Below are 16,218 nucleotides of genomic sequence, written 5' to 3'. Positions count from 1 at the left end.
CAACTCAGACCAAATAGGACACTAAATCTGCGAGCGCCTTTGAAACTCCCATTAGAGATAATGAGGTACAGGCATAGATTTCCTCCCAGTGTCCGGCACTGGTTTGCTCCACATCCAGCCAGAATAAATTAACCCATCATTCTTCCTTCAAAATGCCATGTAATGACTTGTGCAGCTCCACAGGAGGATAACAGGAAAGCAGCTATTTGTTTCTCAGTCTTGGAGTGAATGCCACATTCTTGCAAGAGCTGGATTCCACGCTGCTGGATGAGAGTTGCAGCCTTTCTTCTGGAAAGGCCAAGAACAGACACTCCGTTCTGTCCACGTCTTCCTCCTAGCTGGCTTGACAGGACTGGGTGCTCCCAAGTCACACTCTAGGTTTCTTGGATCTTTTAGTAGGAAACTGAGGCGTCACAGGCGGCAATGACTTATCCTCCTAATACATCCAGTGAACTGAGGGCATCTCAGCTCCCAGGCCAGGGTTTCCTCAACCTCGGTACAATTGCCATTTGCAGCAGGATGATTCTTTGCTGAGAGGGGCTGTCCTGTGCACTGTTGGATATTTATCAGCAACCCTGACCTCTATGCACTAGATACCGGTAGCAATTCCCCAGCTGTAATACTCAAAAATGTCTCCAGACAATCTGTCCCCAGCAGAGGGGCAAAATTGGCCCTGGTTGAGAGCCACTGACATATATTAATTAGATATCTCTGTGTCTTCACATTGCTCCACAGCTATTCAAAACCCTCACTTCAGAATCCAACAACCTGGACGATTCACCTGCTGTTTAAAGTTGACATATTCTTCACGGTGCTCTAGACCAGAAAAGGGAATTAAAGTTGCAATGGAATATAAGAGACCAGGAGGATGACTCTGAGTTAATCACCTTAGATTGAAATAAGAGAAGTCCATGAATTCTAGGAGAATTCTTTCTCTAACCATGCTGGATCTGACATACCACAGTCTTAACACCCAATTAAAATTGAGCCTGACTCTACTTATTCTAGAAATACTTGGTTTTTTGTTTTGTCATTTTTGCTTTTATTTTTTTTAAATTTTTTAAATTTTTATTTTATATTGGAGTATAGCTGATTAATAACGTTGTTTTAGTTTCAGGTGCACAGCAAAGTGATTCAGTTATACATATACATGTATCTATTCTATTTCAAATTCTTTTCCCATTTAGGTTATTACAGGGTATTGAGTGGAGTTCCCTGTGCTGTACAGTAGGTCCTTGTTGGCTATCTATTTTAAGTATAGCAGTGTGTACATGTCAATCCCAAACTCCCAACCTATCTCTCCTCCCACCCACCCACCCCCCAGTAACCATAAATCCATTCTCTAATCTGTGAGTCTGTTTCTGTTTTGTAAATAAGATAATAAATGTTTGTATTATTTTCTTTAGATTCCACATACTGTATAAGAGATATCATATGATATTTGTCTTTCTCTCTCTGACTTACTTCACTTATAGAAATAATACTTGTTGATCATGGGACACCATGCAATGAGCCATGGTACAGACAATCTGGTTGTCATATTTTCATATTTGATTTGGTTTGAGTTAGATATTTTCTAATATTTGTAACTGTGTTAGGATATTAATAATATTACTCAAAATAATCCAAAAAGCCATGCAATGGTGCATTCTTCTGAAGTGTACATCCTGAGAATTCAAGCCGACAAGAAGCTGAGGAGCTGCTGAGAAAAGTACTGAGTGGAGATGCATCACCAATGAACCAACCAGTGACTGAGAACTTGAGCACCCAGCTGGGCACTGTGATGCTCTCAGACAGACATCTCTTCATTGATGCTGTTTTTGTGTGTATTCCTGAAGATCTGCTGATGTCTACAGCAAGAAAAATAACTTGCAGCTTTATAATTAGGGTCCAGGTTACAATTTTGGCTAACCCAAGTGGATTTTATGCCAGACACCATTTCATCAAACCACTAATACTCTGATAAACAAAAATGCATGTGAATTTCTCAGAGCACGCTGGAAGAGACACATCTCGAACATCACAGTGGGACCCCTGGTCAATTCAGTATGTTCCTCTGTTGCTTCACACAATCTAACCTCAACCTAGGTCAGTCGTTCTCAAAGGCCACAAGGTAATGCTGATGCAGCTAAACTTTGAGACCCACGGATCTAGAAAATGAGTCTCATGGAGAAATTAAATCAAACCATAATTCATAAAATTGCTCATTTTCCTTACTACTACCAAACTTAATCCAGTTATCTTTGCATGTATTATTACTCACATTATTAACATGCACAATATTGTTTATAGGTGGATTAGAAAAAGAACAATGCATATTCAACAGAATCCTAGTCTCCTTTTCTCCCTCGAAAGTCTTGAACTACATTAGAATCTGGCTGACACCCACCAAATCTAAGAAATTCTGAGCATCTTGGCACCTTCCTCTTTATCCCTTATACATACGCATTATTAGGGAACATATGTTGTTTAATCAAAAGATAACATTACCCTGGATAATGTTCATGAGCACTGGCAAATATTTCATTTACAAGCTGCCATAGTTAATTATCTGGAAAAATAGAAATATTCATATTTGGCCAAATTCCTTGCACCTCCTCCCTCTGTATCTCTTCTGCAAACAGCAGCCCCAGCCAGCTGTCCCACTGCTTTTGCAAACAAAGCTTTTAATATACAGGCCCACTGGTTTTTAAAAAGTCTGTTTCTAGTTGGCAATGCATCACTGTGAACTAATATGGGAAATAAGCCCAGAGCACGTCAGGGAGGATGAGAGATTCTGACAGAGGGAGAGAGAACACAGGCTGTCATCAAGTACCAACACCCCAGTAAGGATCGGAGGTTCCATACAGGTGGGCTCTGCGGCCACACTGATGGGGTCAAATCCCAGCCGTACCCCTCAGACCACCTCCTTGAAAAAGGGGGATAATGGCTCCTCACAGAGTTGTTGAGGATTACATGAGCTAATCCAAGTAAAGCTATTAGCTTAGAGTCTGGCATGTAATAAGTACTCAGTACATTTCAGCTGTTTCATTAGTTTTGTTATAGCACCAAAAATCATTTCTGAAGACAAAAGACATAACTGTTTAGAAGTAAAGATTGTAAACAGGAGTTCCTTCATAGAAAGCCATGGAAATCCTTGTCAAAACAGTGTTTTGTTCATTGCTAGTGTAATGTATAGCAGGCCAAGGCAGAAATAAGTCTTGTTAAGATAGAGTCCTAGAGATCGGTTCAAGATGGTGGAGTAGAAGGACATACTCTCACTCCCTCTTTCGAGAGCACTGGAATCACAACTAACTGCTGAACAATCAACGACAGGAAGACACTGAAATTCACCAAAAAAGATACCTCACATGCAAAGACAAAGGAGAAGCTGCAGTGAGATGGTAGGAGGGGCGTATCACAATAAAATCAAATCCCATAACTGCTGGGTGGGTGACTCACAAACTGGAGAACAAGTATACCACAGAAGTCCACCCACTGGAGTGAAGGTTCTGAGCCCCACATCAGGCTTCCCAACCTGCGGGCCTGGTGATGGGAGGAGGAATTCCTAGAGAATCAGACTTTGAAGGCCAGCGGGATTTGATTACAGGACTTCAGCAGGACTGGGGGGGAATAGAGACTCTACTCTTAGAGGGCACACACAAAATAGTGTGCTCATAGGGACCCAGGGGAAGGAGCAGTGACCCCACAGGAGACTGCACCAGACCTACCTGCTAGGGTTGAGGGGTCTCCTGTGGAGATGGGGGGCAGCTGTAGCTAACCAAGGGACAAGGACACTGGCAGCAGAAGTTCTGGGAAGTACTCCTTGGCGTGAGCACTCCCAGAGTACACCATTAGCCCCACCAAAGAGCCTGGGTAGGCTCCAGTGTTGGGTTGCCTTGTGCCAAACAACCAACAGGGAGGGAACCCAGCCTCACCCAGCAGCAGACAAGAGGATTAAAGTTTTACTGAGCTCTGCCCACCAGAGAAACAGCCAGCTCTACCCTCCACCAGTCCTTCCCATCAGAAAACTTCCACAGTCCTCTAAGATAGCCTCATCCACCAGAGGGCAGAGAGCAGAAGAAAAAGAACTACAATCCTGCAGCCTGTAGAACAAAAACCACTTTCACAGAAAGATAGACAAGATAAAAAGGCAGAGGGCTATGTACCAGATAAAGGAACAAAATAAAACCCCCCAAAAAACAACTAACTGAAATGGAGATAGGCAATCTTCCAGAAAAGAAGTTCAGAATAATGATAGTGAAGGTGACCCATGACCGTGGAAAAAGAATGGAGGCAAAGATCGAGAAGATGCAAGAAATGTTTAACAAAGACCTAGAAGAATTAAAGAACAAACAAACAGAGATGAACAATACAATAACTGAAATGAAAAACACACTAGAAGGAATCAATAGCAGAATAACTGAGGCAGAAGAACAGATAAGTGACCTGGAAGACAGAATGGTGGAATTCACTGCTGCAGAACAGAATAAAGAAAAAAGAATGAAAAGAAATGAACAGAGCCAAAGAGACCTCTGGGACAACATTAAATGCAACAACATTTGCATTATAGGGGTCCCAGAAGGAGAAAAGAGAGAGAAAGGACCTGAGAAAATATTTGAAGAGATTACAGTCGAAAACTTCCCTAACATGGGGAAGGAAATAGCCACCCAAGTCCAGGAAGCACAGAGAGTCCCACACAGGATAAAACCAAGGAGAAACACGCCAAGACACATAGTAATCAACTTGGCAAAAATTAAAGACAAAGAAAAATTATTGAAAGCAGAAAGGGAAAAATGACAAATAACATACAAGGAAACTCCCATAAGGTTAACAGCTGATTTCTCAGCAGAAACGCTACAAGCCAGAAGGGAGTGGCATGATATACTTAAAGTGATAAAAGGGAAGAACTTACAATGAAGATTACTCTACCCAGCAAGGATCTCTATCAGATTTGATGGAGAAATCAAAAGATTTACAGACAAGCCAAAGCTAAGAGAATTCAACACAACCAAACCAGCTCTACAACAAACGCTAAAGCAACTTCTATGAGTGGGAAACATAAGAGAAGAAAAGGACCTACAAAAACAAACCCAAAACAATTAGAAAATGGTCATTGGAACATACATATCAATAATTACCCTACACGTGAATGGATTAAATGCTCCAACCAAAAGACACAACTTGCGGAATGGATATAAAAACAAGACCCATCTATATGCTGTCTACAAGAGACCCACTTTAGACTTAGGGACACATACAGAGTGAAAGTGAGGGGATGGAAAAAGATATTCCATGTAAATGGAAATCAAAAAAAGCTGAAGTAGCAATACTCATATCAGATAAAATAGACTTTAAAATAAAGTTATGTTACAAGGGACAAGGAAGGACACTATGTTAATGATCAAGGGATCAATCCAAGAAGAAGATATAACAATTATAAATATATATGCACCCAACATAGGAGAACCTCAATACATAAGGCAGCTGCTAACAGTTCTAAAAGAGGAAATTGACAGTAACAAAATAATAGTGGGGGACTTTAACACCTCACTTACACCAATGGACAGATCATCCAGACAAAAAATTAATAAGGAAACACAAGCTTTAAATGACACAATAGACCAGATGGATTTACTTGATATTTATAGGACATTCCATCCAAAAACAGCAGATTACACTTTCTTCTCAAGTGCGTATGGAACATTCTCCAGGATAGATCACATCTTGGGTCACAATGCAATCCTCAGTAAATTTAAGAAAATTGAAATCATATCAAGCATCTTTTCTGACCACAATGCTGTGAGATTAGAAATCAATTACAGGGAAAAAAAGTCACAAACACATGAAGGCTAAACAATATGTTACTAAATAACAAACAGATCACTAAAGAAATCAAAGAGGAAATCAAAAAATACCTAGAGACACAGCAATGAAAACATGATGATCCAAAACCTATGGGATGCAGCAAAAGCATTTCTAAGAGGGAAGTTTATAGCTATACAAGCCTACCTCAAGAAACAAGAAAAATCTCAAATAAAAAATCTAACGTTACAACTAAAGGAACAAGAGAAAGAAGAACAAAAAAAACCCCAAAGTTAGCAGAAGGAAAGGAATCATAAAGATCAGAGCAGAAATAAATTAAATAGAAACAAACAAAAAAACAATAGCAAAGATCAATAAAACTAAAAGCTGGCTCTTTGAGAAGATAAACAAAATTGATAAACCATTAACCAGACTCATGAAGAAAAAGAGGGAGAGGACTCAAATGAATAAAGTTAGAAATGAAAAAGAAGAAGTAACAACAGACAATGCAGAAATACAAAGCATCCTAAGAGACTACTACAAGCAACTCTATGCCAATAAAATGGACAACCTGGAGGAAATGGACAAATTCTTAGAAAGGTATAACCTTCCAAGACTGAATCAGGAAGAAATAGAAAATTTGAACAGCCCAATCACAAGTAATCAAATTGAAACTGTGACTAAAAATCTTCCAACAAACAAAAGTCCAGGACCAGATGGCTTCACAGGTGAATTCTATCAAACATTTAGAGAAGAGCTAACACCCATCCTTCTCAAACTCTCCCAAAAAATTGCAGAGGGAGGAAAATTCCCAAACTCATTCTATGAAGCCACCATCACACAGGTACCAAAATCAGAAAAAGACACTACAAAAAAAAGATAATTACAGACCAATATCACTGATGAATATAGAGGCAAAAATCCTCAACAAAATACTAGCAAACAGAATCCAACAATAAATTAAAAGGATCATACTCCATGATCAAGTGGGATTTATCCCAGAGATGCAAGGATTCTTCAATATACGTGAATCAGTCAATGTGATACACCATATTAACAAATTGAAGAATAAAAACCATATGGTCATCTCAATAGATGCAGAAAAAGCTTTTGACAAAATTCAACACCCATTTATAATAAAAACTCTCCAGAAAGTGGGCACAGAGGGAAGCTACTTCAACATAATAAAGGCCATATATGACAAACCCACAGCAAACATCATTCTCAGTGGTGAAAAACTGAAAGCATTTCCTCTAAGATCAGGAACAAGACAAGGATGTCCACTCTCACCACTATTATTCAACATAGTTTTGGAAGCCCTAGCCATGGCAATCAGCGAAGAAAAAGAAATAAAAGGAATACAATTTGGAAAAGAAGTAAAACTGTCACTATTTTCAGATGACATGATACTATACCTAGAGAATCCTAAAGATGCCACCAGAAAACTACTAGAGCTAATCAGTGAATTTGGTAAAGTTGCAGGATACAAAATTAATGCACAGAAATCTCTTACATTCCTATACACTAATGAAGAAACATCTGAAAGAGAAATTAAGGAAATTCTCCCATTTACCATTGCAACAAAAAGAATAAAATACCTAGGAATAAACCTACCTAGGGAGACAACTGTATGCAGAAAACTATAAGACACTGATGAAAGAAATTAAAGATGATACCAACAGATGGAGAGATATACCACGTTCTTGGATTGGAAGAATCAATATTCTGAAAACGACTATACTACCCAAAGTGATCTACAGATTCAATGCAATCCCTATCAAGTTACCAATGGCATTTTTTACAGAACTAGAACTCAAAATCTTAAAATTTGTATGGAGACACAAAAGACCCCAAATAGCCAAAGCAGTCTTGAGGGAAAAAAAGGGAGCTGGAGCAATCAGACTCCCTGGCTTCAGACTATACTACAAAGCTATAGTAATCAAGACAGTATGGTACTGGCACAAAAACAGAAATATAGATCAATGGAACAGGATAGAAAGCCCAGAGATAAACCCACGCACCTATGGTCAACTAATCTATGACAAAGGAGGGAAGGATATACAGTGGAGAAAAGACAGCTTCTTCAATAAGAGACTGTCTTTTCCCAGCAAGGTGCTGGGAAAACTGGACAGCTACATGTAAAAGAATGAAATTAGGACACTCCCTAACACCATACGCAAAAATAAACTCAAAATGGATTAGAGACCTAAATGTAAGACCAGACACTATAAAACTCTTAGAGGAAAACATAGGAAGAACACTCTTTGACATAAATCACAGCAAGATATTTTTTGATCCACCTCCTAGACTAATGGAAATAAAAACAAAAATAAACAAATGGGACATAAGGAAACTTAAAAGCTTTTGCACAGGAAAGGAAACCATAAACAAGACAAAAAGACAACACTCAAAATGGGAGAAAATATTTGCAAATGAATCATCGGACAAAGGATTAATCTCCAAAATATATAAACAGCTCATGCAGCTCAATATTAAAAAAACAGACAACCCAATCCAAAAATGGGCAGAAGACCTAAATAGACATTTCTCTGAAGAAGACATACAGATGGCCAAGAAGCACATGAAAAGCTGCTCAACATCACTAATTATTAGAGAAATGCAAATCAAAACTACAATGAGGTATCACTTCACATCAGTTAGAATGGGCATCATCAGAAAATCTACAAACAACAAATGCTGGAGAGGGTGTGGAGAAAAGTGAACCCTCTTGCACTGTTGGTGGGAATGTAAATTGATACAGCCACTATGGAGAACAGTACGGAGGTTCCTTAAAGAACTAAAAATAGAATTACCATATGACCCAGCAATCCCACTACTGGGCATATACCCAGAGAAAACCATAATTCAAAAAGACACATAGGGCTTCCCTGGTGGCGCAGTGGTTGAGAGTCCGCCTGCCGATGCAGGGGACACGGGTTCGTGCCCCAGTCCGGGAGGATCCCACATACCGCGGAGCGGCTAGGCCCGTGAGCCATGGCCACTGAGCCTGTGTGTCCGGAGCCTGTGCTCCACAACGGGAGAGGCCACAACAGTGAGAGGCCCGCGTACCAGAAAAAAAAATAAAATAAAATGGATGACTAATAAGAAAATAAATAAATAAATAAACATTTAAAAATAAGGGGAAAAAATAAATTAAAAAATTTTAAAAAGAGAAGAACAAAAAACCCCCAAAGCTAGCAGAAGGAAAGAAATCATAAAGATCAGATCAGAAATAAATGAAAAAGAAATGAAGGAAACAATAGCAAAGATCAATAAAACTAAAAGCTGGTTCTTTGAGAAGATAAACAAAATTGATAAACCATTAGCCAGACTCATCAAGAAAAAAAAAGAGAAGACTCAAATCAATAGAATTAGAAATGAAAAAGGAGAAGTAACAACTGACACTGCAGAAATACAAAAGATCATAAGAGATTACTACAAGCAACTCTATGCCAATAAAATGGACTACCTGGAAGAAATGGACAAATTCTTAGAAATGCACAACCTGCCAAGACTGAATCAGGAAGAAATAGAAAATATGAATAGACCAATCACAAGCACTGAAATTGAAACTGTGATTAAAAATCTTCCAGCAAACAAAAGCCCAGGACCAGATGGCTTCACAGGTGAATTCTATCAAACATTTAGAGAAGAGCTAACACCTATCCTTCTCAAACTCTTCCAAAATATAGCAGAGGGGGGAGCACTCCCAAACTCATTCTACGAGGCCACCATCACCTTGATACCAAAACCAAGCAAGGATGGCACAAAGAAAGAAAACTACAGGCCAATATCACTGATGAACATAGATGCAAAAATCCTCAACAAAATACTAGCAAACAGAATCCAACAGCACATTAAAAGGATCATACATCATGATCAAGTGGGGTTTATTCCAGGAATGCAAGGATTCTTCAATATATGCAAATCAATCAATGTGATACACCATATTAACAAATTGAAGAAGAAAAACCATATGATCATCTCAATAGATGCCGAGAAAGCTTTTGACAAAATTCAACACCCATTTATGATAAAAACCCTGCAGAAAGTAAGCATAGAGGGAACTTTCCTCAACGTAATAAAGGCCATATATGACAAACCCACAGCCAACATCGTCCTCAGTGGTGAAAAACCGAAACCATTTCCACTAAGATCAGGAACAAGACAAGGCTGCCCACTCTCACCACTCTTATTCAACTTAGTTTTGGAAGTTTTAGCCACAGCAATCAGAGAAGAAAAGGAAATAAAAGGAATCCAAATTCGAAAAGAAGAAATAAAGCTGTCAGTGTTCACAGATGACATGTTACTATACATAGAGAATCCTAAAGATGCTACCAGAAAACTACTAGAGCTAATCAGTGTATTTGGTAAAGTAGCAGGATACAAAATTAATGTACAGAAATCTCTGGCATTCCTGTACACTAATGATGAAAAATCTGAAAGTGAAATCAAGAAAACACTCCCATTTACCACTGCAACAAAAAATCTAGGAATAAACCTACCTAAGGAGACAAAAGACCTGTATGCAGAAAATTATAAGACACTGATGAAAGAAATTAAAGATGATACAAATAGATGGAGAGATGTACCATGTTCTTGGATTGGAAGAATCAACATTGTGAAAATGACTCTACTACCCAAAGCAATCTACAGATTCAATGCAATCCCTATCAAACTACCACTGGCTTTTTTCACAGAACTAGAACAAAAAATTTCATAATTTGTATGGAAATACAAAAGGCCCCGAATAGCCAAAGCAATCTTGAGAACGAAAAACGGAGCTGGAGGAATCAGGCTCCCTGACTTCAGACTATACTACAAAGCTACAGTAATCAAGACAGTGTGGTACTGGCACAAAAACAGAAAGATAGATCAATGGAACAGGATAGAAAGCCCAGAGTTAAACCCACGGACATATGGTCACCTTATCTTTGATAAAGGAGGCAGGAATGTACAGTGGAGAAAGGACAGCCTCTTCAATAAGTGGTGCTGGGAAAACTGGATAGGGACATGTAAAAGTATGAGATTAGATCACTCCCTAACACCATACACAAAAATAAGCTCAAAATGGATTAAAGACCTAAATGTAAGGCCAGACACTATCAAACTCTTAGAGGAAAACATAGGCAGAACACTCTATGACATAAATCACAGCAAGATCCTTTAGGACCCACCTCCTAGAGAAATGGAAATAAAGACAAAAATAAACACATGGGACCTAATGAAACTTAAAAGCTTTTGCACAGCAAAGGAAACCATAAACAAGACCAAAAGACAACCCTCAGAATGGGAGAAAATATTTGCAAATGAAGCAACTGACAAAGGATTAATCTCCAAAATTTATAAGCAGCTCATGCAGCTCAATAACAAAAAAACAAACAACCCAATCCAAAAATGGGCAGAAGACCTAAATAGACATTTCTCCACAGAAGATATACAGACTGCCAACAAACACATGAAAGGATGCTCAACATCTTTACTCATTAGAGAAATGCAAATCCAAACTACAATGAGATATCATCTCACACCAGTCAGAATGGCCATCATCAAAAAATCTAGAAACAATAAATGCTGGAGAGGGTGTGGAGAAAAGGGAACACTCTTGCACTGCTGGTGGGAATGTGAATTGGTACAGCCGCTATGGAGAACGGTATGGAGGTTCCTTAAAAAACTAAAAATAGAACTACCATATGACCCAGCAATCCCACTACTGGGCATATACCCTGAGAAAACCATAATTCAAAAAGAGACATGTAGCAAAATGTTCATAGCAGCCCTATTTACAGTAGCCCGGAGATGGAAACAACCTAAGTGTCCATCATCGGATGAATGGATAAAGAAGATGTGGCACATATATACAATGGAATATTACTCAGCCATAAAAAGAAATGAAATTGAGCTATTTGTAATGAGGTGGATAGACCTAGAGTCTGTCATACAGAGTGAAGTAAGTCAGAAAGAGAAAGACAAATACTGTATGCTAACACATATATATGGAATTTAAGAAAAAAAATGTCATGAAGAACATAGGGGTAAGACAGGAATAAAGACACAGACCTACTAGAGAATGGACTTGAGGATATGGGGAGGGGGAAGGGTAAGCTGTGACAAAGTGAAAGAGCGGCATGGACATATATACACTACCAAACGTAAGGTAGATAGCTAGTGGGAAGCAGCCGCATAGCACAGGGAGATCAGCTCGGTGCTGTGTGACAGCCTGGAGGGGTGGGATAGGGAGGGTGGGAGGGAGACGCAAAAGGGAGGGGATATGGAAACATATGTATATGTATAACTGATTAAATTTGTTATTTAAAAAAAAAAAAAAAGAAAAAAAAAATTTAAAAAGATAGACTCCTATAGGAAGCTTGTTTATCTGCACTTTAGATGTCATGACTATGAAAAATCAGGCGAAGACCACCTAATCAAGGCCCCTGGTTATAGCCATGTGTAATGCCTAGAGATTTTCATTTATAAATAATATTACAAAGACTACAAAATAATTTGTTGACCAGCTGGACCAACACTCTATAGTGAAAACAAATATAATTTACTATGCACAAAGATATCTAAGGACCACAAAGAAATGGTTCTGGTATCCATCTCCATTTCAATCTTACCAAGAAACTAGTAATTATTCTGGGACACAGTAATCACTCAGTAATAAATAGTTGTCAAATATCTAACAATGTGGCTAAAGGAATAATTCTGGTCTGGACTATATTCTTCTGCCAGGTTTTCAGTATCCTTTTGTGTACCAGTGTGATAGTATTAGGAAGTGGGGTCTTTGGGAGGTAATTAGGATTAGATGAGGTTATGAGGGTGGAGCCCCCATAAACAGGATTCCTGTCACAAGAGAGTGTGCTTCCTCCTGCCATGTGAGGACACAACAAGAAGACCACCTACAAGCCATGAAGCAAGTCCTCAACAGACATCTGCCAGTGCCTTGAGCTTGGACTCCCCATCCCTAGAGTTGTTTAAGCCACCTAGTACATGGTAATTTAATGAAGCATCCCGAGCAGACTAAGACACCAAATAATGTCATCAGGAACCAACTCTCAACTCTTCTCTTTGATGACATCATCCTCAAGTTCCTCAGGATTGAGCCCATCATCTTATATTCCCAATGATATAATGTGAAGTACAGAGGAAGTGAGAGAAAGACTCTGTCTCCCGTAATACTATACCCACAATCCCTGAAGAGGGCCTTTTTGATGCCAATAGACCTGATTTGGGTCTTAGGCCTATTCCTGAGCCAAACCACAGCCAGGAAGATAGACTGCACTGACTGTCTAACTTGGATCATGTGATCCACCCTGAAGCCTGAAGTAGACTCATTTCCTAGAAGCATATGGGCTGAGAATGGAGAATCAGGGCACACTTGCCTCAAAAAGGGGCATTTATGCTGAACACAATAACCACACACTTTCCCTATAATAGTATAAAAATCTCTCAGGCCAGCAGAACATTTCTTTAAAACTTTGGAAATTGCCTGTAATGTACACCAGATAGTCATTGAGAAAAAAATTATTTGAGGGAACATAATTATGAGAGAAAGTAAAAATATGAAAAGTTAAAATCATATAAGTAACCATACACTAACATTTGAAGTTCATGATGACTTTTTTATGAGGGCCAATGGTAGGTCAATGAAATGACAAAGCTTTTTTATCATCTTAATCATTTTAAGGTCAGGAGGGATTTGGAAGTGAGATTACTGAAGCGAAGTATTGTATGGTGAATTTATCACCCTCACACATTTTGTCTCAAGAATACTTGCTCCTGCTCTTTGCTGCTGAGAGGGCTTGAGATGTTTAGAAGGTGCAGGTTCTAAGTAGGCCAGTGAGGGGGCTCCCGAGGAGCAGGCAATATTTGGTCTGCTGAGTTTTATCCAGGATCCAGCTGCTACCAAGAGCAAGTCCATATACTGACTGAGGAGATAAACAGTAACCCACAGACCCAGGATACAGGGAAGTAGCCCCCTCTGCTTCCTGGTAACCCATGCTCAAGACCACTGGTTTTTACCTCTGCTCACCTAATCAAAAGGTATCTCGCTCGGCACCCTTCTAGGTGTACTAGTAATCAAATGCTCTGAAATACCTTGCAAAAGAAGAATAAAATCTGAAAAAAATGTATAGAATTAGTAATTCTGCTTTTATTTGTTTGTATCTAGGAATCCCCCCAAAAATTATGACCTATTCGTAAATTCTACTTTTCTATGGAAATCATTCTATGCAGAAGAAAGGAAGGGGCAGGCTAGGGATGCACATTCTTGGATTGTTCATCCCGGATCTTTACATATGTGGGCTTTTTAATTCTCACAACAACCCTGAGATGTAAATTATTATACCCATCTTACAGATAAGGACAGTAACTTCCCCAGAGACTCAGCCTACAGTGAGCAGTGCTTTGAGCCCAGGGTCATCTAATGACTCAGCCTACAGTGAGCAGTGCTTGGAGCCCAGGGCCATCTAATTTCAAAGTTCAGATTTCCCTTTAGTATATTGCCTCCCAATGTTTTTTGTTTTTTGTTTGTTTTCCTATTTACAAATCAGAAGAGAGCCATAGAAATGACTCTAGTTTCTTGGCTTGCTTTCTTTCCAAGCAGAGTAGCTGATATTCTTTTGAATCCATTTCTTCCATTACCAGTGGAAGCAGGACGTCAAAGTACCCTTTCAAGAAAGGCTGGTGGAAAAGAAGGCATATGGCAGAGTGGTGAGAGGTGAAGACTGGAGCCACCAACCCCTTGCATGGTCTCTGTCTCTTCCTGGCTGTGTGTCTCTGAGCAAGTTATTTAACTCCTCTGTGCTTCACTTTCCTCCTCTGTTAGATGGAGATAATGATACCTACATCACAGGATTATTGTGAGACATAAATGAGTTAGCATGTAACAGAAGAGTGCCCAGCACATAGGGTACAATCAAGTCCCACCAGGTACACACGTAAAAGGAACATCATCTTCCCTTGGATGGTTGCTATCACTACTCTCCACTCCATGGAGGCTGTTGCAACGTAGTACCCTATCATCTCCCATGAATGTCACATTGCTGGAGCAAGAGGTCCACGAAAGGGCTGTGTGTAGTCATGTGACTGAGCTGAAAATTCAAGAAGAAATGAACTCCATTGTGTAGTAATGGAGAAAATGTCTCAGGCTTGGTACTCTTCTCTACTGCTATTTTTTTCCCCTTTGAAAGTTTAAGAAAAGCTTCCTTATTTTTCGACCCTCTATCTCAAGATGTAAGGTTTTGGTGGCAGATCCCAGTAGCAAATTCACTTAGTAACAATTGGGTTGTCACAGTCTACTTGTCCCTTCCAGACCCTAGAGCCCTCTAGCTACCTCCACCTCTTCCTAAACAAACTTTGGGCATTTTCGCTAAAGCAACCACAGGTGAAATTGAAGAATGCTAAACTTCAGAACGGACACTTTGTACATCAAAGCTAGAGCTATGTGCAGGCTGCTATAGTTTGGCCCCAAGAGAAGGTTTGACCTAGAAGATGTTAGTGGAGCTCTTTATCCAGAACAGGACCCCCAATTGCTGCCATCATTCTCCTGGTTGGCTTTACCCAAGGAGGAGATGGTACAGTTGAAAGATCTTGGTATTCAGAGGCAAACAGGCTTCAGTCTCAGTTCTGACACTGACGAGCTGAAGAGCCTTGGTCAGTTCACTCAACCCCTCTGAGACCCAGTTTCTCCTTCATTAAAACGGGAATCATTACATTTACCTCATAGTATCTGTACTTAGTAAGCACTCCGTAGATTTTTTTTTCTTTCATGACTATTGCTGTTGTTGCTGCTGTTGAAATACGACAGAAGGAAAGGATAGAATCCCAGGAGTGAGAAACTATTTCTTGAGAAGAAAGAAAAACACATTCTCACACAAAGGAAGGAAGCCCTGCCTGGTCTCTGTCAGGCCCAGTGTGTGGCTGAACCACACTGACTCTATTCTGTCAGCTCCATCTTAGGCCCGCAGTCCTGCCCCCTCCCCTTTCTGCATGACTGGGCTTTAGCCTACTCACAAGGAATGCACCCAAGCCAGATAAGTTCCCAATCAACTTTAACCCTTGCTTTCCCCTGATATGAGAACTGGAAGAATGCCTTCTACAGATGCAGATGGTTGATGGTCCTTGAGGAATAATGGTAATGAGACCCCTGGGGGAAGAAAAAAACCCTGGTTCCTGTTGGCACAGATGTGTTTCTCCCTTGGTAGTCAGGTTCTATTTCTAGCTTTGGACCCTTTAAATCCCCAGTACCCCTTTGGGCAGTGTGGAGTGAAGCTGTGAATGCCTCTGAATCATCCTCCGCCCAGTCCTGCCTGTATGGAAGTTACCTGCAGTGAGAATCATCATTACACTTTATGGAGTTGTCTGCTTTATTTTTTGGTCTCAAAGTTCCTTCTCAGTTCGGAGGATATTATTCCATATTCCCACCAACCA

The sequence above is a fragment of the Mesoplodon bidens genome (genome assembly GCF_964165515.1).
Source record: "Mesoplodon bidens genome assembly, chromosome: 8".
Lineage (NCBI taxonomy): Eukaryota > Metazoa > Chordata > Mammalia > Artiodactyla > Ziphiidae > Mesoplodon > Mesoplodon bidens.
The sequence above is the reverse complement of the archived record's forward strand: the minus strand, read 5'-3'. Positions refer to the sequence as shown.